At 42.2% G+C, this 25622-nt stretch overlaps 1 long non-coding RNA gene across 2 annotated transcripts in view; it reads right to left on the minus strand.

The window, feature by feature from the left end:
- Window positions 1–24548, minus strand: part of LOC103786505 (uncharacterized) — a 167894-nt gene extending 143346 nt beyond the window's left edge. For both annotated transcript variants that reach the window (XR_010110378.1, XR_010110377.1), the window contains exons 1-2: window positions 19754–24548; window positions 1760–1822 (exon numbers count right to left, since the gene is read on the minus strand). This is a non-coding gene — a long non-coding RNA (uncharacterized LOC103786505). The remainder of the gene's footprint in view (window positions 1–1759; window positions 1823–19753) is intronic.
- Window positions 24549–25622: the final 1074 nt, after the last annotated feature.

Consider the following 25622-nt stretch of genomic DNA (forward strand, 5'->3'; position numbering starts at 1 on the left):
ATTTGCACTTGGTCCTTTTTGCCCATACTATTGTACCTTGGTGGCCTCTTCTTGTTTTGAGGCCACAGCTCAAATGTCACCCTCTAAAAGAAATCTTTCTTGAACTCCGCCTAAATAATCTCAGTGAACCATCCCATACCCAACCAGACCCCATTTTGTTACTCCAATGCATCTCCACATACCAGTACGTGCTGGAAGTTTTTGGTTTGCTCATCTAGCTATACAGTCTCCACCTTTCCCCATCCTCTTCTGTGCCAAGGGAGGCTGATCCTTATGGACTGCAGTAGTGGGTTCCCTGAATCTCAGGCTTCCAGTTGGATTTAGCTGGGGGAGGGCAGTCAGGCAATAGGAGTATGAATCAGAATAATGATGTCCCCAGTCCCCTTCCTCCTGGGCTGCCATGGATTAAGGACGCGCTGCTTCTAAAGTTTGGGTTTGAATCGGGTGGTCGTTTGCTTCAAGCCTGGTTCTGGTAACAGCTCCCTGCAATTGCTAGCTCTGGGGTACTGCACCATCCTTCCTTTGTCCACTGTGAACCTACTCATACCTTTATAAATAGTCCTGTATGAAATTCTCCTTAATGATTCAATTTGTGTCACGGGTTTAGTAGCGTGTGTGTGTGTGTGTGAGAGACAGAGACAGAGAGAGACCTAGCTGTTAAAACTCACAATTAAATTGTTTTATTATTTTCAGCATTTACATTTCTGTTGTCTAACACCTTCTACAAGAATATAAACACCACAAAGGGAAAAACCTGGTCTTCCTTGTTCACAGCATGACTGTATTCTCAGTAGCTGAAACCATGCTAGGCATAAATTAGTCACTTAATAATTTTTTTAAATGTATACTGTATTTATCTGGAAATTTTTAGCAAAGAAAAGCTGACATGTTGCTAATGGATCAGGTTACCTACATTTCTTGGGGTAGCCCTCTTTTTCTAGTCCCGTTGCAGCTTCCAGGCAACTAGGTTTTCTGAGTTCATGCTTTTTTTTTTCTTTCAATTCCTTTGGCCCTGGATGCTGCGACATCGGGTTGCAAATGAGTTTTTCTCTGGCATGGATTCAGCTGAAAACTCCTTCTGTTACAGGTTAATAAAACCTAGGAAATTACCTCCGAACAGCCAGAAATACATTGTGGAAAAATGAGGAGGCAGTTGAGAAATAAGGATTTGAGTTTTCAACATTTATGTTGGCTTTCACTCCTAATAAATATTTAAGTTAAATTGAATTTTACTTAACTTGATGACTATTTAACTTTAATAGTCATTGTTTATAGCAGTATTTTCAGCAAATGTTTAGTGAAGACTCTTTGGCTCTTAACCAAAATGCATTATCAGAAAACACCTTTCTCTTTCTACTATAAATTTATAACTGGAAGTTTACTCATGTAATTGTTGTATGAAGCCAATTTCAGTTGTTTTTCTTTGTAGAAAAACAGATGGAAAAGAACTCCTTTGCATTTGGAATTTACGTGGTATGATTTACTTCACAGGATAAGTTGGAAATCACAGTAGGCAAAATGGTGCCCTTTTTCCAAGATTTCCATGCCCTAATCTTCAGAACCTGTGACTATGTTACTTTCCTTGGCAAAGAATTAAGATGGCAGATGAAATTAAGGTTGTGAATCTACTCAATTTAAAATAGGAAGATTATCCTGGATTATTCAGGCAGGTCCAATCTAACGACAAAGGTTTTTAAAAATGGAGGAGAGGGCAGAAGATGATCACAGAGAGATGTGATGTGAAAAAGACTCAACTCACCATTGCTGGTTTGAAGATGGAGGAAGGGGCCATGAGCCCAGGAATCCAGGTAGACTCCAGAAGCTGAAAAAGGCAAGAAATTGGTTCTCCTGAGAGACTTCAAAGGAATGTAGTCCTGCTGACACTTTGATTTTAGTGAGACCCATGTTAAAATTCTAACCTTCAGAACTCTAAGATGATAAATCTGTTGTTTGAAGACACCAACTTTTTGGTAATTCGCTACATCAGCCATAAAAAAACTCCTGCAGGAAGTTAACTGCATTCTCCCCCTAGAGGGGTAGCCATAGTATCTCTCTTCCACATTAGATATCTTTAGTTTTGCATGAAATTTCAATCCAGCAAACATGAGCACAGAGTCACTTGGGTACACTTTTAAGTTTCCATTAAGTCATTTATTTTACAAGTATATAGTACATTCCAAGTATTCCCATCAAAATGGGAGGTGCCCATAAATCAAAGTAGATTTAATCTTTCAATTCCCAGCTCTTTTGCAAGAAGCAAAGAAGAGAAAAAAATGCAAGCACCTAACATTGTGTTGAATATGGAAAGAATATAGAAGTGCAGCTCTTCACTTTTTCCACCCAGCAGAGGTGGTGAACTGCAGTACCAGGGTTAATACCAATGAATAAGATTAGACCTGAATTGTGAGGGAAATAGTAGATGCCTAGAACAGTATGTTATTTTGAAATTACATTTTCCTACTTCTTGCTTTCCTGCTTCCATGGTGTGAAGGGAGCTTGTGCTTCTCGACGTGTTCCAGCTAGCTGAGACGCTCCGAGTGCGCCAAATGACTCAGTCTCTGGACTACTACCAAAGTTTTTTAGGATTGAATCCTGCTCTTATTTTCTAAGGAACAATGTTTAACTGGTCTCTGTGGCATGGTGTCAACTGACATCACCCTTTAATTGCAGATATGTCACGTTAGACTATCCCCAGTATTGAGGGAAAGATCCCAAGGCAAGTTAAACATTATGATGGAGGCTGTGGGTGCATTTTTTCACACTCCTGGTCAAGGGGAGGGCCCATGTCATGAGGATAGGTATATTTTGAGCCCTCTCAATATGACCCCAAAAATGCTAATGCAAGTCCAATTTATCAAACAGCTATATAGCAAGCCAGTATGAAAATCCCTCTGGAGGGTACATCATTTTGCATTCATCTATTTTAAGTAACTCTTGTGAATCAGATAGTGCGCAAAACATATCAAGCTCAGTTCACACCAAAAAGTGGTTTTTTTAAATTTCTCTTTGTGATTATGAATGTATGTGCAATGAATTATGAGACTCAAAATAAGTATTCCCATATGATTGCTTAGGGATTTTGAAATTTAATATCTACATGAAAGATGATGAAGTCATCTGCCCAGTGGCCTCTGAGTGAGCAAGGTCCTGTGAAATAGATCCTGCTCAAACTTGTTTTTAGTACCAGGAGACTAGAAGTGAATACAGGGAGAGCTGACCTTTGTACGGGTCCTTTATAGAACTGTTGTTCATCCAGATCTGATCTCGCACAAAGTCACTGGTTGGCCCTCAGATAAGACATTCAACCTCTCTTTTGCATGAAGAACACCTGACTTTATTATCTTAAAATGACGAGAGTTGGTGATCTCTCACACTTGTGAGAACTGAGAGAGGGGATCTGCTTAAGGACCCCAGGGAGGTCTTATGAGGCTCTCCACTTCCTGGAGAATGAAGGTAACAAACCTGTAGGAGCCTTGAAGGAGGTGTGGAGACAAAAACACATCAACAGAAGACTTATCACAATGCTATTGGGAGTCTTTGGATTTTCCTTAAAAGAGAATTTAGTTTTCTGGCTGAGGGGTACACATTTTCCCCCTTTATGGGCAGATATATAGAAGAATGTAGCACAGAAGCCAGCTCTAAGTAGAAAGCAAAGACGGGAAAACCAAGAAAGCAGAGTTTATGAGCTAGACATGGCATTGGGGGTATGGTGAGAATCAGATAGCAAGATGGCAGACCAGGAAGTGTCCATTTCAAGAAGGTTTTCCAAGGCATTCACAATGCGCACTGGACTAATTTCATACAGCCTCTTTACTGTGGGGTTTCTTTTCTCAGTTGTATTCTGATGCCCATGTGTTAGGTCTTTGAGTTTTATGGGTATGGTCTTCTGTTCCTCGTATTTGACTGGTGAGCTCTGATCACCTGTGTTGTCTGCCCCATTGCAGCTCTGCAATGAAGGAGGGAGGGAGCCAGGGATAGCATGGGCATGAAGGAGCAGGGGACAATTGCTTGGATGACAACTGCAGAAGGAATGAAAGTAGAGCAAGGGTCACATAAAGCCTTTGTGATGGCCCCTTCAAAACCAGCTAATGTCAACTTTGTCAGTGTCACCCACTTAGACTAGGGACACTCCTCATAATCAGGATATCGTTTAAATACATTGGACATCATGTGCTGAGAAGCTTGTCATTCGCTGTCTCCATCAGAAAAATCATTGTCCTTTCCAATATAATAATACTTGATTTCAGGCAAAATACTAGGTACTTTCCATGTACTATTTAACATTTCCCTGACACGCTCTTTCAAAGAAGCTCAGTAAACAACCCAGTAATTTGGCCAATGCTCTCCTGGATGATCTGGCTTCGTGTCTGTTTACAAAGATACTGGATAAGGCTAATATGTACATTGTTTAAACTAAGGTCAGATTTGCAAAGGACCTTGATATTCTAATGCTTGTGTTCTATACTTTTGTCACTCAAGATGACTTCATATTCTAAGGCTAAAAGGAGGTATCAAGCCTGACAGGATGATCTCTGTAGAGTTCAAATAAATTGGTGAAAGAAAAAATAATTGTGATCCTCTCTGATTTAGCTGTGTTTAGTTTCATATAACCTTGCTATCTCCCTTAAGCTTAGGCGTGTTCCAGAACAGTTTTCAAAGCATGGTTTTTGTCAGCCTTACCAGGTCGAGGTCTTTGAGTGTGAGACTCTGTAAATCTAAACTTTTAACAAACACTCCCAGGAACACCTACTCACAGAAAAGTTTTAAAATCACTGTTCAGGAGGATAACATCTTAAACTGCAGAACAAAGGGTCTCTTCCTCCTGCTTTCCCTCCTTCCCTCCTTCTCTCCCTCCCTCCTTCTCTCCCTCCCTCCCTCCTTTTCTCCTTCCTTTCCTCCCTCTTTCTCTTTCCCTCTCTTCTTCTTTTTCCTGTACCAGGCTTTTTTTTTCTTTTAAGTTTTAATCACTTCTTCTTTTCTCCCATATTTTCTGCCAAAGTTTACTCTTGTCCACATGCCAGTGACAACCAAGATAAGTACAATGAAATCAAATGTATTTAGGTAGTTAGATTTAATTACATGATGAAAAATGAATTCACCAGGCTTTCTTTCAGGAAGAACAAGTTATTTAGAAAACTTTCTTGGCAAGTACTTAGGATATGAGCTGAGGCCTCTAGGGGCTTGATATGAACAGCAAGGCTCTGTAGGGGGCAGACAGGAATGTGTTTATTGCTCCTGAGCTGAGGAGGAGAGATAGGGAGGTTGAGGCCCAGGAAGTGGGAGAGGACCAGAAACATCAACTGGGAGGGGCTTATAAACCACAATGTGGCTATTCCCAGCACTCTCTCAAAATTTAAATAAAGTATATCAAAAGGCTTATAAGATCTACATTAGTGGAGATTTTGAGTCATGCAATGAAAGCTGAATTTTGTATCCAGGTTGGTAGGAGAGAAAAAGAAAATTCAGGGAGGCACAAAGAAGCAAGCGGGAGTGAACCTCAGGAACCCAGGGATTTCTGGGAAATCCCGGGGAGGGCTTCAGCTTGCTTGCCCCAAGCCATGAAATTGGGGTCTAAGCCAAGTTGAAAGATCTCTTAGGAATTGAGTGGCTGCATAATTTGTCAGAAAATCAGGACACTTTTGAGAGTTAAAGGGCACGTTTGAAATAATCATTTAAGGACAATAGGCATACACAGGGGAAAATGGCCATTCCCTCTAGAAAGGCCTTTGATATTTTGGGTTCATAGGTAAAAGGAGAGAAAAGGTTTGTGGAGGTGATTTTGAAGGTTTCTCCTAGACTGGGCTCAGGCTGGTAGGGACAGAGGTGAAGTGAAAGCAATTCGACAGGAGCTGGAGAAGCTCAGGAAATGAATCACAGATGTCTCCACTTCTGTGAGAAGATTAATTTTCATGTGCTTAGGTAAAAGATGACAGCAAATTAAGTTTTGATAGGAGTTGAAAGATACCCAGGTAAAGAATCTACAATGAACTCAAACAAATTTACAAGAAAAAACAAACAACCCCATCAAAAAGTGGGCAAAGGATATGAACAGACACTTCTCAAAAGAAGACATTTATGCAGCCAGAAGACACATGAAAAAATGCTCATCATCACTGGCCATCAGAGAAAAGCAAATCAAAACCACAATGAGATACCACCTCACACCAGTTAGAATGGCAATCATTAAAAAGTCAGGAAACAACAGGTGCCGGAGAGGATGTGGAGAAATAGGAACACTTTTACACTGTTGGTGGGACTGTAAACTAGTTCAACCATTGTGGAAGTCAGTGTGGCGATTCCTCAGGGATCTAGAACTAGAAATACCATTTGACCCAGCCATCCCATTACTGGGTATATACCCAAAGGACTATAAATCATGCTTCTATAAAGACACATGCACACGTATGTTTATTGCGGCACTATTCACAATAGCAAAGACTTGGAACCAACCCAAATGTCCAACAATGATAGACTGGATTAAGAAAATGTGGCACATATACACCATGAAATACTATGCAGCCATAAAAAATGATGAGTTTATGTCCTTTGTAGGGACATGGATGAAATTGGAAATCATCATTCTCAGTAAACTATTGCAGGGACAAAAAACCAAACACCGCATGTTCTCACTCATAGATGGGAATTGAACAATGAGAACACATGGACACAGGAAGGGGAACATCACACTCTGGGGACTGTTGTGCGGTGGGGTGCGGGGGGAGGGATAGCATTAGGAGATATACCTAATGCTAAATGACGAGTTAATGGGTGCAGCACACCAGCATGGCACATGTATACATATGTAACTAACCTGCACATTGTGCACATGTACCCTAAAACTTAAAGTATAATAATAATAAAAAATAAAAATTAAAAAAAAGATACCCAGGTAAATTACCAAAACTGATAAAATAAAGGAAAAAAAGGACAAAAGAAAGAAGGAAGAATGGAGTAAGAAAATAAGGACAAAAGAAAGAAGGAAGAAGGGAGTAAGAAAAGAAGGAAAAAAGAAATGAAGGGAGGAAGGCAGGAAGAGAAGGAAGGAGGGAGAGAGGGAGGAAGGAAGGAAGGAGGGAAGGAAGGAGGGAGGGAGGGAAGGAGGGAGGGAGGGAAGGAGGGAAGGAAGGAAGGAAGGAAGGAAGGAAGGAAGGAAGGAAGGGTAGTTTGAGGCTGTTTGTTCCTGGCTGTTTTTCTGGGTAAACTGACCACAGAATTCAAAACTTTGATTTGAGTGATGCATCACAGAACTAAGACATGGCTGTCAAACAACTGCTCAACTAAATGGTACACAGTGTGGTAACGTGAAAAGAGATGAGGCTTTGAAATCAGCGAAACCTACCCTGCAATCCCAGGGAAACAAGATGGTAGCAAAACAGAGTTGACTGCATGGAAGAACAGTTTCTCAAGGCGAGTCACAGTTTCTAAAAACACCCTCTCCTTTTGCTTTCTACTACAAATCCATTTTTTAAAAACCCTGTCTATTGTTGCATCATGTAAAGACAGTCAAACAATATCACAAAATTTTCAGGATTTCTTTGTAATGGGTTTCCTTCCACTGTAAGCTTTATGGCACATAAAGATTTCAGTGTAGGGGTTACAGAGGTTTCTAAGAAATAGACAGTTATTCTCCAAGTAGCTGAAACTGAAGTTCAAGGGAAGATCCTGTGATCTCTTGGTAGGAGAGATGGCACAGATACTGAAGATGCTATATACAGAAAATCATCACCAATAACATCAAAAAACCCAAAGCATTCAAGCAGGAAAGACATATCAAATGTCACAGGAGAGAATGTTCCAGGCTTGAGAGGTTGATTTGCAGTTGAACTTCTCACACGGGCAAGCTGATGGAGCACTTTCCTGGGGTATGTTTATCTGGACTAACACAGGGAAGGCAGCTGGTCTAAATTAGATCACATGTGCAGAGGCCTTGCAATGGCGTGTACATATGAGGGGGAGGTGGGGAACCATGCGATGGGTAAATCAAGTGAAGACAGGGCCAACGGCCACAGTGGGTCACTACCGAGCAGGGTAACCACTTGTTGAAGCCACCAGACTTGAGCAACAGTGGTGTATATGTGTCAGGACTAAAACTACCTTTCAAGTCCTTGCCTAGGTCTTGTCAAAGCTGGAAGCTCTATCATTTCAGATCTGCAAGCAGTTTTCTGCTAAAAACATGACTACCCCTTTAGGGACACAGTACCCTATTTTCTTGTCTGAGAAAAATTACCTGGATAGGCCCTTTGGTGGTGCACATAGGAAAAACCAGCATTGTCCAGGGTCCTTGGGGAAAACCTGTAAGGAGTCATGAAATTGAATACACATTTTTAGAAGTTTGGTAACTTAAAATGGAATGTTTGGCTGAGCCATAGCTCTGTTTTCATTATCAATATTTTGTGGTGGAACAGAAGTGGAATTTTTTTTTTCCATTGAGATTCCATTTGCACTGTGCCTGTGAACCAGGGCTTGTCCTTGGTGGTATTAGTGTGTTTCTGTTATAATGTATAAGGCAGAAGATGGCTGGTGAATGCTCCTGTCATCTTGAAAAGGCATGGTGAAAAACAGAAAGTAGACCATCCTGGTCAAAGACCACCCTAAACCATTGTGTTGATAATCTATGGGCAGAGTTCTTGAACATTTAACGGCTCAGACTTGGAGAACTGCCTGGATGTCAGACAAGTGCATTCTGACCACCTATTTAGCGTTATGTGTGTATGTGTGGGTGGCAGGTGTGGATGATGGGGGAGGAGATGTGTTTTCTTGAAGACAATGGAAATCCCCATTGTCTATTATCCAGGATTGACGTCAATACTAGGACAGAGATAGAAAGCTGGCCTTAAACATGATGCAGGAAGCACAGTTCCCTGCCTCTGCATCCCATGGTGAGTAGGCATGGACTCTGGGACTAAGACATGCTTGAGATTATTTCCTAGAGAGAGAAGCTGCTCTCCCTGCATGGAGAAGTTTAGAATGCACATAGCGAGGCAGCTCTGTGAAGACCTCATGAGGAAGGGTCTAGGCCTAGGGTGGGGGTGTTCTAAACAGGCTCACCGTTAGTTGCAAAAATGGATAGGTTCTTGTTTCCTTTCATTTACAGCCCCAGATACAGTCAAATATTCCTAAAAACAAAACGCAACTCAACCAAGCAACATCAACAGCAAAGTTCTAACTTTATGCGGAGGAGGCTTTGAATGGAAGGGAGGGCAGCTCCCCAAAACCTAACCCCAGAGTTCAGCCTCGTGGGATGAGCACCCACCTGAGAAGGGTGAGCAGAGGTCTCAGCAGAGTGTGAGAGAAAGGACGGGGCAGGAGCCACACAGATGCCAGAGAAGGTTTAGGGCACCGCCACTTTCGACATACTAAGGAAGAGAGAGAACCTAGCAAGCGTGGGGAGCTACAGCAGCCCGGCAGGCGAGGTGTTGTCACTCACATCCAGTTTCTAGCTCGGTGACCTCCTTTGGACTTCTAAGTTGGTGCAGTTAATGCAACATACAAATTACAGCAACAACCATCGTGATGATGTAAAATAATGATATGATAACAGTAATACCATGATTGCCGTCTTTAAAACAAAAAACAAAAGACGTGCTGCTCATAAAATCTTGAACAATTGTAAAATGCTTTTCTCACTCTTCCCCTCCTATCCTTCTGAGCTGACTGCTCCCTGTAAATGAGTCATTTCAATAGGAATGTTAATGTATTTGACATGTGTCAACATCACCCTGAAAAAAAGAAGATGTTGGATTGTTTTACTGGCACACACAGTGCAAAGAGAACTGACAATGTGTGTATTTGTCTGGGCCTTACACTTATGAGGCATATATAAATCTAACATCTCACGGAATCTTTCCGTCAGCCCAGGAGTCCACTCACCACCTACGTTCCTGCTGTCTCTCCTTAGAGTTAAAAATGTGCTCTTCATAGACTTGGTGTTCCTTCTTAAATCAGAAACATTGATGGAGGCTTTACTGTATGCACTAGGTATTGACAATATGAGAATAAAGGACCTACCACAACATGTGAAGATAGTAATATAGAGACAACACATACTAATGCACTTGAAAATGTACTTTGCTTGGCTGGGCGCAGTGGCTCACGTCTGTAATCCCAGCACTTTGGGAGGCTAAGGCGGGTGGATCACGAGGTCAGGAGTTCAAGACCAGCCTGGCCAAGATAGTGAAACCACGTCTCTACTAAAAATACAAAAATTAGTCAGGCATGGTAGCGGGCACCTATAATTCCAGCTACTCAGGGGGCTGAGGCAGGAGAATTGCTTGAACCTGGGAGGCGGACGTTGCAGTGAGCTGAGATCGTGCCACTGCACTCCACCCTGGGCGACAGAGTGAGACTCCATCTCAAAAAAAAAAAAAAAAAGAAAAAAAAGAAAAAAATGTACTTTGCTCTTTGGTAACTTTGATTTTAGGTAACGAGTATAAAAATTACATATAATGGCACTGGTCGTATCTGTGTGCTGGCTGTATACTGACTATTTTTAGACCTATTCCTTGAGAAAACTGAATCCTGAAAACTATATTTCCCCCATTCCTTTAGGAACTGGCTCCTGATTGGCTTTAGCCAATGGGAACCACTGGTTGCAGTGGGAATGCGAGAGAAAAAGAGTAGTCAGGATATTTTTCCTTTTCTTGTTATGCTCTGATCAGCATCTCCAGCAAATGCTTGTCTCTCCTCCAGAATTCCAGCTCCACCCAGAAAGCCTCTATCATCCAAGCTGCTGCCACACAGCTCTGGCTTTTGAGTTTTGAGGAAGACACATCCTTTTGTCTCTCCAGCCCTAGGAGAATCTAGCTGCTGCAAATCCGTGGGTTGCTTCCTCATACCCTTTAATGTCTTTGTACCTTATGATATGGTTTCCCATATTGAATGTTTGCCATTGAGCTCCTAGGCTTTGATTCTTCTTCTGGCTGGAACATAACTAATCTAGAATATCTAGAACATTCCAAACAGCAATACGCATGTAGGAGTGAAATGTCAGTGTGCTGTTATCTAACTGGCTGGTGCCTTTTCAGTTTGTTTCCTGCTGGCCTGAAAAACATTCTGAAAATTGCATGGACCCATACGTATTGTTCCACTCAAGCTTTCTGGGTGTGAGTTTTCTGATAATATTGTCGGCATATGTATGAGTGATCCTTGATATAAACAAAAAATAAATCAACTGAGGGATATACAGTCTGAAGGTTGGAGGTAGCTGAGAAAAAGCTTTCCAGATGACTCTGAACTTAGGTGGGGAGAAGCTTGTTGAAACCAAAAAGAGATGGCAAATCTCAGTAGAGTAATTGGCTTCTCTCTCAGATCACCCCCACGGGCTTTATCTAGCTGGGGTATTTTTTTCTTCCTTTATAAAACAGGCTGTTTTGCTCCCAAGTCACATGGAAGCTTGGTAAGATGCTTGGATTTCACGTTCCCTTGTTCACCAGACTTGTTATATTTGAGAGAGAATTTGGTCTTGTCCTTGAGGACTTTGCTATAGAAGACATGAGGCCTGGCTTTTCTGGAACTTCCAGACAAGTTGCACAAAGGCAGTAATGACTCCCAGGTTGAAAGGATAGGAGGCTGCAGGTCTCAGTGCTGGGTGCCCAGGACACACACACACACAGTCTACTGTGCTCAAAGAAACAGTAAGGTGAAATCAATCAAGGCTTCATGGTGAAGACTTGAGTTTGTCAGGTGCTAGCAGGAGTGAGACAGACTCAAACTTGGCCAAGAAAATTAGCAATGGGCGTACCTCATAAAACATTTAAGTTCAGGCTCATCTCAATTAAGCCTCCCAGAGCCTCAGGTGTTTGTCCAAAGCTTACCTGGGCCTGAACTCCTGGAACCAAGCAAGTTTGCTGGGGCCTGCAAGAACATGCTTCCCCATGAGAAACTTGGCAATAAGAACCCCCTCTCCTCATTCTCATACCCAGTCTAAAAAGAACCATGTGAAAACTATGAAAAGCAGGTTTCAAACATTTCTAAGCTATGAAAAATTTGGATTTAATTTTAACCAGCTATATCCAAGTCTGATGTAAAAACTCAAAAGTTATCTCTCTGTCCCAGGTGAAGCTGTTACTTCTACAATATGGAATCATAATCTCTCCTTTAGACAAACAATCAGTGATGGGCATTGCCTAAAATGTTGTCCTGTCTTTCCTGAACTCTGGGCTGAAAACTGGATTGGTGTAAGCTAGATTTGGGGGTCAGATCCGGTCAAATGAAGTTAGTTTCCTCTTACTTCCTATAGTCATTAAAAGTCTTTATCTAATATTTTAATAACAATGATAATGAAAATAATTATTGACATTAATAGAACCCTTACTCTATGCTGGGCATCACGCTAAGCATTTTACAAGTGATTATCTCGTTTCATCCTACACTTTGGGTGGGTACTGTGATTATCTACCTACATGGTAGAGACAAGAGAAACAGGTTCTGGGAAGCTACATTACTTGTCTGAATTCTCTCAGTTATTAAATGGCAGGAATTAAACTTGGGTCTGTGGTTCCAGAGCTCATGCTTCTAAGCACTTCAATGGGTGAATCTCTGTTGAGATACTTTTCATAAGAAGGAACAAAGCTATCTAAATAAATTATTCTGTTAATAAGATAATGGGCATGAAAATGCTGCGAGAACTGCAAAGTCTCATAAAGGTTAAGAATTAATTATTACAAGGAAATTCTATAGCGTGGGAGGAACACCAGAAAAGGGAAAGCAGAAAGAATATTGATCAAGAAATTAAAAGACCCGTATCTCAGAAGCATATGAGTGTAATGATTATGAATTTATAAAACTTAAGTATTCAAGGCCTGCGAGGAAGAAATATGGTGAAACAGAGAAAAAGATTAATTTGTGGGGAGCTATGAAAATGAAGATAAATCTTTTCTTTCTTTGATTCTGATTTCATTGAGATCATTTGTACAAATCTTGAAACCAAAGCACAGCCTGTATGAACCCATGTTGAACCCTGGACTTTCAGGACTACTGTATGGCTAACCACAGCCCTGCAAGGCCAGGCTCAGCATGTCACAGTTTTGCCACTGAACAAGAATCTTTCGAAGGATCGCAAACACTACATGGAAAATGACTGTATTCTTTCTGCAAGGCCACTCTCTTAGACATCACCCTAACAAAAACAATTATGGGTTGGAAGAGGAGAAAGGATGCAAAGTTTGTGCCTTGACCTAAAAAAGGTCATGAGCACCTCTACCGATTCTTGGAAACATTAGTTGCAGTGGATCTCAAATTCTACTGCGCAAAAGAACGACCTGGTGACCCTCTAAAAGTGTAGATTCTCTGGTTTCACCCCTAGACCTTGTGACTCAGATGTCCAGTGAGGCCAGGAACTCCTCATTGTTAACCTGTGCCCTATTTTAACAAGCCCTGCTGGGAGTCGGGATGTTGGGGGTCCGCACACCAAACTGAAATAGAGGAATTCCCTGCTCAAAGATCCCTTTATGACCTGATTACAATCTGCAATGAGATTATAGAATCATTAAATCATGATTAAGCCAATGTGGAGATTGATATGTGTTGTATGAAACTATTACTGATTGGGTTTGTTCTTAGAAAACTAGACTTCCAGAACAGTGGCCAGGGTGAATTTGGGGCACACCCTATACCCAGCCCTGTGCGAGAACTTTTATCTATAGTCTCATTTCATACTTAAAATAACTTAGGGAGATTAGTGTTACTTTGCAGGTGAGGGAACTAAGGATTAGGACAGCAGTTAAAATACCTTCAGTGAGGTCACATGGCTAAGAAGTACTGAAATCAGGATTCTAAATCAACATATATATTTGACCCTTTTCAGTATACCATGCAACATCTAAACTCCTGCCTTCAAGCAAAATGTGTCACGGGTCGATTGTGATTGGAGCAACGGTCATTCAGGGGAGAACTTGGACATTGTGGATGAATTGACTAAATTCACATTGCCACAGTCAGCCCTTGGTACCTACTGGTCTTATGTTGGGAATTTATATCCTAAGGACTTAGTCTTTTTCCTAGTGGAATCGCAGGGTTCAGAGCTTCTACTCTGGGGTCATCGATCCTATCTTTCTACTGCTGGGGTAGCCTCTTACTCTACTTTCCCATTTGGGACTGAAACTAATGGCTGTCATTAAGCAGCCCCCATGACAAAGGATAAGCTTAATATATCCTGTATCCTGGTCTCGACTTGTCATAGTTATAAATATGGGGAAAGCTTAGCCTTCCTGCAATTACAATTATTCTTCTAAAATATTTTAAGAATATTTAATTTTTATGATGACAAAAAGAGCAAAGAGTGAAATATAGCAAATAAACCACTAAATACATAGTAGTCAAGTGGTGAACATTGGTGTGGAGAGGAATAAGCAGGGCAAGAAAGATAAGGAGGGGAGAAAAACTAATGTGTATGTAATATATATATTAGTTATACACACATACTTATCAATCCATATTAATATGTAGATACTTTAGAAAACATTGAACACCGTTTAAAAATATTACCCCTAGTTCTGCTACATACAGATAAACACTGTTAACAGTTTGGCCTATTTCCTTTTGGGTTTTTTTTTCCCTATATTAAATTGGGATTATATCCAATTCGCTTTCATAAGGTAAGCTGCATTTTTTACTTAGCATGTCATAATCATTCTTCTATGTCATTAACATTGCTTTGAAAACATAATTTTATATTTAAAGGTTTGCTAAGTACCATTGTAGGAAGGCACTGAAATTGATTAAGTAATTTCCTCTGTTGTGGGACATTTAGATTATTTCTCATTTTTTCACCCACATAAATATCCCACGGATGTACTTTCTTACGTATAAATCTTTATGTGTATATCTAAACATTTTCTTGGAATAAATCTGTGTTTTTGAGTCTGTTCCCCCAGGCTCTTGATGTATGTTGCCAAATTACCCCCCAGAAACAGGGTGAAAACTCCACAATTCAGTGATCTTGCCACTCCAGGGCTAGTAGATGCTTTTACAAGCTCTCTAAAGAGTTCTGTTCTGGGCTTTCATTGAACTGATCCAATCTGGTCTAGTTCTCCCAGGTCCATGAATACTTACGTGCCACTTTCCAGTGTGATGCTCTGAAATGACCCTTCCCATCCACACCCTGGAGTGGAATATCTCTTCCCACAGGGGTGCCTTTCTCAGAGTCTGGAGGGGCAACCTTAGTCCCTTCCCCTACGTTTTGCTTGAGTGAGTCATAATCTATTCCTGGCCTCTCAGGGCCCCCCTCCAGGATGCTGTAATCACAGCACTAACCTGTGTTCACATTTCCCATTATTGAGCAGAAATCCCCCTGTGCCTCCACACAGCCTGGCTGCTTCCTAATGGCCCCAGCTCCCAACTTCTAATAGCCCCATCCTCATTTCTCCCAAGAGCCAGCTTTTTTTGCTAGTGTTTTAAGAATCCTGATCCAGACGAAAATCCTCCCATGATGTCCATCTGGTCAAATTGAAGGTGATGTAAGCAATGAGACAGAGAGACGGGTGTGTCTGCATCGATAGGACAGAGGAACCTCCCAGGACCATCCATCTTCTGTCTCCTCCAGTGACATCCAACTGCCCCCCTCCTAGTCTGGGATTTGGGGATGACAGACAACATCCCTAATTGCCAGTGCCACACTATAGAGATGGGGTGGATGTTGGGCTCTGAGCATAGCCCACGCTTCCAGCCCTGACAACAACTTCCTGGAGATGCTGCTTCTTTCTTCATGTGCAAATCCTACTCAGAAAGTGGATGTTCCCCTTTGCACTTGATCATGTGGGAGATTTAACCCTTGGAGGAAATGGTAGCAGGGACAGCAGAGATTTTTGTGGATGTGGATCTGTTCCAGGTTTAGAGCTGTTTGTCCTATCTCAAGGAGAAGGCCCTCATCCACTCCTGACCTCAACTGCAGCTTCCTCAAAATGGATAAAATGCTGTGCTGATGTAAAGAATGGTGATCAGAAGTGATTACAAAGCATGCTGCAAGCACAAACATAATGATTGTTTTAAAAAAGGAAAATGTTATCAGCACTGGACAATGCCAGCATCTCCTCTTTTTTTTTTTTTTTTTTTTGGTTCCTATGAAGCCACCTGGGGATCAAGTTTTCCATTTCTCCTTTCCTTGATTAGCATGGGATAAGGTTCACATGCTTCCATGACCAGCTGCCAAGTACATGGGTTTTATGTTAGGCACCTATTTCTGGGAAGAGATGGGTGGATAGTCAGGGAGAGAAAGTAGAAAAAAAGGTTTTCAGTTGCAGACTCAAGAAGTTATCTCTGAACTTCGATGTAATAATTAACCAGTAATTAAATTATTAAAACAAAAATAGCCGTCTCTCCAAATCCCCAAGGAATTGCTAAAGAGTAAACTAGAGCTCTTGGAATGACAATAACACAAAATGGCAGCAGGAAGCTCCAGATAGGTAAGGGTTGGGAAAGCTGCCTGCTGAAACTCCTGCTCACCTGGATGTTGAACTGCTTCTAGCACTCCTGCCTCAGTCAGGTTTAAGGAGAAAGTCATGTGTTAGCTCAAAAAATCTGATGATGTTCTTACTTGGTTCCAGAAATTCTGATAGGGGCTGGAAGTTCAGAGGTGAGTAACCTAGAAAAGTTCCTCGTTTCATGGAACTTTCATTCTAATGCAGTAAAGGAAGATCATCAACTGGTAAACAAGCCAACAGACACAATAACCTCACAGCCTGATAGGTACTTGAAAAAAATTAGTAAAGGTCATAAAATGTCAATGTTGTTAGCAACGGACTGAGATTAAAGTCTGCTTCTCTGTCTTCCATTTCATTCTCAGGAACTAAAGATAAATTTTTGAAGGGAAAATCTGATTGTGCATAATCATTGGACTTTGGCATTTCACTACTGGCCCTTTAAATATTATCTTTTTTCCTCCACAAAACTGCACATGTCATGAAAGTGGAGACAGGGCTGCTTTTTCACTTCACCCCCTCACTGTTGCACTTCACCCCCTCACTGTTGCACATAGTGGGAGCTCAGTAAATATTTGCTGGATGGATGGATGAATTAAGAGAGGTTCTATTTGGTAGTGGTGGAGGGGACTGCTGTGATTGATACTTAAGACAGGTGCAATCCAATTGGTATCTATCAAGGGAGCACCCAACTGGAGAAGCAACATGAAGCAGAACATAGGTTGCCGGTGGAGTTAGGAAACTGACTCTAGGTTTGGCTCATCATTGGCTCCGAATATGTCAACTTCATGGCCCTTTCTGCTCCAATCCCAGCATAGAAGTGTGGAAAGGTAAACCTCAGAGCAGCAATTTGGTGGTATTAGGTATAGAAGGATTTCCATTGTTAGGCCATGGAGAAGAATGGTCAATTCAATGACTTAATATTGCAATTTAGAATCCCAAGAATGCAGGAGAGGTTGTAGGGTCAAGAGGAGATGAGCCTAGCCCTCAGGGATTCTTAAACACTTAGATTATGGTGTTTATGAAGCTACTCTGAGTTCTTCCTTTATTTGCAGAATTGGCATAATCACCAAGTAATGAGCTTTGCTGTTAGTACCCTGATTCTGTTTACGCCCACTACCTTTGCTTAAACATTATATCCACATCATTCCTAAAATGGTTATGTTTCCTGTTTGAGCCAATTGGAAGTCTGAAGGCTAAAAGCTTTTTTGAACAATCAAAGATCTGAAAGTCAAACTGGCTTCATCAAAAGGGCAGTGAATTTCCTAAGAGAAGAGAGATTCAGCTTGAGGCTGGACATGTCAAGGATGTTAAAGATCAAACACTGGCAAATAATTGAAAAAAAAATGTTTGTATGAAATGCTGTCTGAACCTGACATTTTGTGAGCCTGTGATATAAAACATTCATTTGGTGAGCTGTCAAAGAAGACTTTATCCTCTTATGCATCCATGACAAATACTTGGGATGAGGCTCCAGGGGTTTTTCTAGTCCTTGGTTTTCTCATCTGTGAAAAGGGGTTGAAAAATTCTACCTCCTAGAATTCTTGTAAGGCTTCCAAGGGGTAATACTTAGGAAATACCAGGTTCCTAGTCAGCACTTAATAAATCTCAGTTAAATTTGAATCTGAACTCTTTCAATACAGGGGCACTGAAAGTTTAGCCTTTCTCAATAATATAAGCTACCCTGAGCCAAGGCAAAAATCAGTAGGACTCCAACGTTCCCACTCCCTGATTATGGAAGCAGTGAAAAATGTGTTGATTTTATCCTTTTGGTGAGCTGTACACCCACCTAGCAAGACCAGGCCTAAACATATGGTCCCAATTTCTTGTCTCAAGGAAAAGACCAGTGTTCTTAGAGAAGCTAATTTTTCCCAGTCTCCGTAAAAAATAATTTCCCATCCATGGAAAGTGGATTGGCCTAAACAGGCTCTGTTAACTGTTCTCAGGGCAGATGCGAAGCCCAGCAGAGGGCACTTGCCTGTGCTAGCTCTACTTCTATCTACTCTCATCTCCAACTTCTACCCTCTGTCTATCTATGAGACCTCACAGGTCTGTTCCTCTATGAAGCCTGTCTTGATTGCTCTAATTGGGTTTAAGTCCCTTTAGCGTATGTTGTCACTGTGTCATGAACATACATCTTTGTAGTAGTGTTAAGTTGGGGTTTGTGAAAGTTTGGGTAATATTATTTCTCCCACTTGACTGTAAGCCCTGTCTGTGTTGGCTCCCTATATCCCAGCGTCTAGCAGAGAGGCAGAACACACTCCACAGGAATACTTGCAGAAGGGAGAAAGAATGCTTGTGAGGCTGTTGGCTGAAAAGAAAACTGAAAGCAGGAGAGACAAACCATTGTGTAGATAGGCATCTCACTGCACTGGGCAAAGCCGGGCAAACAGAGGGAGTGGAGGGTTACAACAGGAGGGATTTAGGACAGTGTTCAGGAAGAAAGCTGCTTTGCAAACATCCTTTAAAATTCAGGGCTGCCTAAAGAGTTACAGTGGGATCCCAGGGAAAACAGCCAGCAATTATATCAGCCTCTGCAAACAGAATAATCTGCTTTGCTCCAATCCCGATTTTTACTTTCCATAGGTTTTAAAGAAAAGTTAGAAGATAAACTTTACGGCGAAAGATTATAAGCAGGGTTCTGGCTAGGCTTTTTAAGCTAGGGGGATTTAAGGAAAGGAGACAGTACTATCTCTCTGAGACCAAGTGAGTCTCTGGGGATGGGTGGAGCCGAAAACCTCTCCCTTGCTGGGCGATACTGTCTCGTGTTGACGTTCAAAAATATCTCCTTTAAGTTATCAAAAGAACCATCTTTTAGGTGCTGTCTGTTAGGTTAGGAGGTGGGCATGCCTAGGTCTTCTCCTGCTGCGAAGGGAAGAAGGAAGCTAGCTGGGGCCTTTCTGCTGAGCCTTTTAGACAACAGCACAGTGAGTACAGACACGTTTCCCTCAACTGCCAGGCTCAGAGCAAGGGCGAGGGTGGCACACAGGCATCTGCTAAGCAGAAAAATGTCATGCCAGGGGCTTCTTCACCAGCCAACCCTGTTCCTAGCTGGCAGGCCACTTCCCAGGCAGTTTCCAAACAGCAAAACAGAAGAGATTTCATTTCTCACTTCATTTTTTTTTTTTTTTGGCTTCTGCATTCCCAGTCCCTACATTCTGAATAAACAACCTTTTGTTGTAAATGGATAACTTGTAAGCCATAGGCACTCAGGGAGAGCAAAGAAGCTAGCTAAGGTGTGGGGAGGGGGAGGAGGAATCTGTGCTCCAGGACTGGGCCTGCCTACTGTGTTGTTATGTGTCTGGGCTACATGTGTCTCCATGTCTCCGCGTCCTCACCTGGAAAGAGGGATAATTCTGCATGCCATATTGACAACCACAATGGTGAAGATGAATTAGAAGGAGGCACCTTGAAAAAAAGAAAAAAGGAAACTGTATAAGAAAAAAAGCCCCACACAGTTTTAAATATGCTCAACTTGATAATTCTTCATAAAATTAGAATCACAGTGACTTCCAGTATGCAGTCGAGTTCACGTGAAATCTGCCGTCACTTGTTAGAGAAGTGCTTTTACAGAATTGCTTCACCAAGCAGAGAACTGGCTCTACTGTCTCACAGATGTGGGAAGTGACCAGCTTTGATCAGAGTAGCCTTGATCCAGTCACTTTCCTCTCTGAGTTGTAGTTCCCACATTAGTTGAGGGGAAGCTGCCGAGGTGGATGTGTGTTGCAAGATGAAGATAAGATGTTCCCCAAACACACAGAACATGTGTCTTTTCTACTCATTCCAGGATTATTGGGGAAGATCCACCTAAGATGCAAGTGTTAAATACAGTGATGGGGCAGGATGGGCCAAGGGTGATAAACATGCTCATTCTGAGAATTGGTAGTTATGCACAGGACTGCATAAGGCTGGCATAGCCCTGGCGATGTAGGTTCTACTGAGACCTATCCCCAGATGGGGGCCATAACCACATGGGCAGTTGTACAGCCATGCAACCACACCGGTAAGTGGATAGAACCAAGAGCTCCAAAGTTACACAGACAGTTTCCAGTCCTGCTTCTGCCTCCCCTGCTCAGTGCCTCTGTTTACCCATGGGCACACCAAGCTCTAAATAGGATTAAGCATGGCAACTACTCAACACAGTATCTGGTAGAAATCCCTCAGAAACGATAGTACTATTAACAATATTATTACTAACCCTAAGTACCTGGGGCTGCATATATCTCAGCTCTCTTTTCCTCCTGGGCAATTTCCATTTTCTAAACCGAGGTCCTGCTTTTTCAGCAAGGAAACTGTGCTAAATGCTCCCGCACCAGCGTGTGTGTGTGTGTGTGTGTGTGTCTGTGTGTGTGTGGGGGGGGGCAAGGGGCTCAAGTGTTGGAAGGCGCCCAGAGCATGTGTGTGTGTGTGTGTGTATGTGTGCAGGGGCCGGGGGCTTAAGTGTTGCAGGTGGTCCAACGTGTGTGTGTATGTGTGTGTGTGTCTCTAGGGGCTGGGGGCTCAAGTGTTGAAGGTGGTTCAGCGTGTGTGTGTGTTTGTGCACGTGTATGGGTGTGTGTAAGGGCTGGGGGCTCAAGCATTGGCGGTAGCTCAGCGTGTGTGCGTGTGTGCGTGTGCTCAAGGGCTGGGGGCTCAATTGTGAGAGGTGGCCCAGGGGCCGGTTAGAGACTGGGAAGGACGACAGAGGCAAGACACGCAGCGAGTGCTCTCGCGAGAGTTCACCGAGTTGATAAAGTTATTAAAACACAAAATACACATTTGCGTGAGGGGGAAAAAATACCCGCGTGTCCGTCCTGTCCCTTCAGGCTGCGCAACGCTGGAGGGCGATGGGAGCTCCACACAGGTGGGACGAGCCTAGCAGGTAAACCTTCCACCGGCCCGAGCTCCGCGACGCCGCGCCCCCAGCGACGCCGCGCCCCCAGCCCCGCCCCGCCTTAAAAAAAAAAAAAAAGAAGAAGAAGGAGAGAAAAAGCCGCGCGGGGAGAAGCGTGGACGCCGCCGCTTCCCGGGCTCCAGCCGTGGCCCAGAAGAGGAGGAGCCCAGACGCCCCTCGCGCGCCATTGGTCCATCCGCCTAGCAACAGCCGCGGCCGGACCAATGGGAGCCGCGAAGCGGCCGGCCCCGCTCCAAAAACTTGGCTGAGGAGAAGTTCGCTGTCCCAGCCAGGAAAACAAACCAAGAGACCCTTCACACCCCAGCCCTAAGTTTTCTTTCTTACCCTGCCTACCCTCCCCCTTTCCCTTTGCAACTTGTCACCATTCCCAGCTCATGCATGCTTTAGTCGCCAAATTCTGACGCGGACGGAGGGCCTTTTCAGAAGGTCATCTCTTCCCACCCAAAGGAGAAGTCTCATTAGAGGCAAAAGAACGGACAGGTTGAAAACGATTTGTCAGGTTTCCGAATCTCTCTTGGTCTTCAATTACAATAGCTTCACTTTTAATATATAGTGTGTTTTTGTTTGAACTGATCTGCAAGATCTGTGCCCAAAATGAAGGGCAATTTGGAACATTTATTATGTACCGGGCTTTGACCTCGAATTTTGTTTGCTTTCTGTGCCTTATTGCATTTAATCCTCTAATTAATTGTAATTCGGAGAGTGGTTTGCCCTGTCTCCATTTAATAGATGGGAAGTTGAAGTTCAAAATGGTGAGTGGAAGTGTCAGAGAAATTCTGTTACTACATGGTTCCACAGGATTCAAACCCAAAGCCAGTCTAATTCCCAAGACACTCTGGTTTCATGATGCCAGGAACCTCTGCAAGCAGTTTTCAGAACTGGCCATAAAGAAATTCTCTGACCTACCTTGTTGGTTGTAGGTCCTGCCCCATACTGGAGAGGAAGACGTGCTACATAGAGAAGCTAAGAAAAATTTGAACAGACAGGCCGTGCTGGGTTTTCTGCCTCAGTCTCTTGCTATTAGATCAGACTCTTCTTTGTCTAACCCTATTTCTACCTGGCTATCCATGCTTCATCAAACTTAAGCCCGGGTAAAAACAGATACCCGGGGTATATATTTTTATCTGGGACTTGCGGTCTTCATTTTGAGGGCTCCCATGTCACATAAAACTATGATTGAATAGCTTTGTTATGGCTTTTCTCCTGTTAATTTCTTGTCAATTCATTCAGCAGACTCAGATTAGAGCCTTCAGGGGGAAACTTTGAACTTTCCTAAAGAAATGGTGTATATTGCAAAAATCGAATCCAGACTCTCTATGTGTTATCCTCAAACCCCAGCTTGCTTTGCGGGTGTGTGACCAGCCCAAATGCGCAGATTCTGTACTTAGAAGGTCTTACACTTGGTTTACTACTCTGCTGTTGCTGTTTTGAAGTTATTAATACGATTTGAAGGAGAGGTCCCGTGTTTTCATTTTGCACTGGGCCTGCAAATTATGTAGCCGCCCCTATGAATACAGCTTATTTAAATGTCCCAGAGGAATCTCACGTTTTGAGAATGTAGAACCTCAAGGGAAGGAGGAAGGTTGTAAGCTTGCCACCCCAACCCACATCACACACACACTTAGACTTCTGCACACACCCTGCAGATAGTTTTATGACACTATAACTGTAATTTGAATCTCCAGTCTGTTAAATGGGAGTGTATATATTTATGGCTGTGTTTATGTGTGTGTGTGCATGCACACGTGCCTGTGAGAACTCAGAGAGGGAATAGAGGTTTGGGGCATTTACAACACACAGATACAGCCCTGATTATTGACTCTATCCTTTCCCTTTGGAGACATTACAGGGGACTTGGACAGGCCCTGCTTTTATGAAATACACTCTAAGGAGGTTTTCGAGTGCCTGTAAACACTGGACTGTGAGTGAGGTTGGTGTGATGCCGGCTATCCCTGGAGGGAACAAACCTTGAATACACTTCCACTGGGCCTGGCAGAAAAGCCACATGTTCTTGCATCTGTGTTACCCTGAAATCTGAATCTTCTTTCCTAGTAAAGATTGGCCTGGTTTTTATTCTCTGGATTATGTTGATCTAATTCTCTTGGTTAAGAGATGAAATGATCAGTAAATCACCAATGGCGTGAAAGTCTGAAATAAATGAGAAGAAAGCCTGAGTGTTTCCCTGACACTTAGTTTACCAACAAAGATAATCACACTCTGTGGCAGTTGTAAGGGACTCTGACATGGCTTTGAAACCATCTCCAAATTTTGGAGCACTTTATTTGGTGTTGAGGGAAACTGAGGCCCTGAGAAATAGGCTAAGTTACTACAGGTTACACAGCTAGGTGGTAGTGATATGTAGGTTAGAATCCACTTTGCCCGACTTCTGACCCAGGGCTCTTTCTTGCTTTTCTGTACCAACAGAAAAATACCATCAAACATTATGTAATCAGTTCCTGTGAAGAGAGGTTATTGACTTAATAAATAACCATATGGGGTCACGAGGGAAGGTTACCAGTATGTATTAGTGGTTGCTGTTTGCTCTTGTTTTGTCTATATCATCTCATTTAAGAGAATCTTCTGGATAATATTGAGAGAATGTAGGCAGCATTATTTCCACTTAACAGATGAGGAAAGTGAGGCACAAAGTCATGGAGTAACTTGCATAGAGTCCCTCAACTTGTTAATGGATTAGCCAAGATGTAAACTCTGTTATTCTTCATTCCTAAATAGCAATATTAAACCACTCAAATTATCATGGCGCCATGGTAGCCCATTTTAATGACAATATAGATTAAAGAAATGAGTCTTGTCCTACCAAACAGAAGTTAACTATTATGATAATCATTAAGCTAACTTTGGGTCATTAATTGCTCTTAATTCAGTTTTGTCTCAAGTTTTTTGAGGCTTTATGGTGATGATGTGTTACTTTCCTTTGACATTGCAGACCAATTTAAATTTTATTTGATGTCGACTAAAAATCTCAGTCTAGCCAAAATATAAGTCTAATGATTTGCTTGGCGTTTCAGAAAAAATAAAAAATAAAACAATTATTAGCAAATGGCTTCGTTGATTAAACCATTTGGTTCTAGGTGAAACTGGCAAATATTACCTGGGGTTTGTTGCACATTCTCTGAGGTCTCAAAGCAGATCTGCTGATTCACAGTCTCTACGGTGGTACTCACACTGGGCTGCACACGGGAATCACCTGGGGAGCATTAAAACTCCTGATGTTTGAATCCCACACCCTGAATTTCTGATGGAGTTGGTCTGAAAGACAGCTTGGTCATCAGGAGTTTTAAAAGCTCCCCAGTTGAATCTAATGTGCAACCGACGTTGCAATCCATAGGAGGAACTTGGGAAGCTGTGTGTTTAGTAAGCATCCCAGGTGATGTTTCTGATCAGAGGAGTCTGGAAACACTCCTGCAACTTACATGCTCTGTACAAACCAGGAGCAAGCACTCTGACAGGTTATTTAAGAAAAGTTTGTGGGAGAGAAGCCAGAGACAGCCTAGAGATTGCCTACAATCAGGCTCACCCTGCATAATTTGTGCATTTTTCTAGGAAATAGAGTTTTGAGTGATGAATTGAAGAGAGAAAGAACTAGCCAGAACCTTGAAACCACTTACCATTAATTCTGTCATCCTTTTACGCAGTCACCCCTTTATCCTCCAAGTCTATATTTATTGGTCATCTATTATATACTATGAATCACTTTAGTGAAGGGCTAGTAACCCACTGATGAATGATAATATAGATACTTGGGATCTTGTAATATTTAAAATGCTTTTGGCTGGCTTAAAAAACTGAGGAAAGTCTTGACTGAATTAAAATAAAATAAACAGGATAGTATATTTGCATCCTGGCCCTTTTCATCATACTTCTTCTTTCTCAGAGAAAGCTCACATATAATGGCAGCAAAATCCATTGAAATCCTGATTTAGAAACACTTAGCAACCCTCGTCAACAATGAGTCCCATGATATTTTTAGCATCTCATCAGAATTAAAACAAATAAACAAACAAACAAGCAAGCAAAATCTCTACACAATGGAGCAATCTTGGAGAGGGAAAATTATAGCTTACTGATCAAGTTTTAGGGACAGATTTCTAACCATCAAACCATAGGCGGTAAAAGTACACAGATTCCAGCCACTCCTGGGCAAAGAGAAGTTGACCAATTTGGAAGGCAGTATTCCATCCTGAGTAAAGGAAAGAGCAGCGCTTTTCTTCCTTCCTTCTTCTCCACTCTTCTTCTTTCCCTGAAAGGTTTCATATTCCAGTTCATACATACAAGTGTCCACTTCATACTAA

Source organism: Pan paniscus, chromosome 18 (genome assembly GCF_029289425.2).
Source record: "Pan paniscus chromosome 18, NHGRI_mPanPan1-v2.0_pri, whole genome shotgun sequence".
In the NCBI taxonomy this organism is placed as follows: domain Eukaryota; kingdom Metazoa; phylum Chordata; class Mammalia; order Primates; family Hominidae; genus Pan; species Pan paniscus.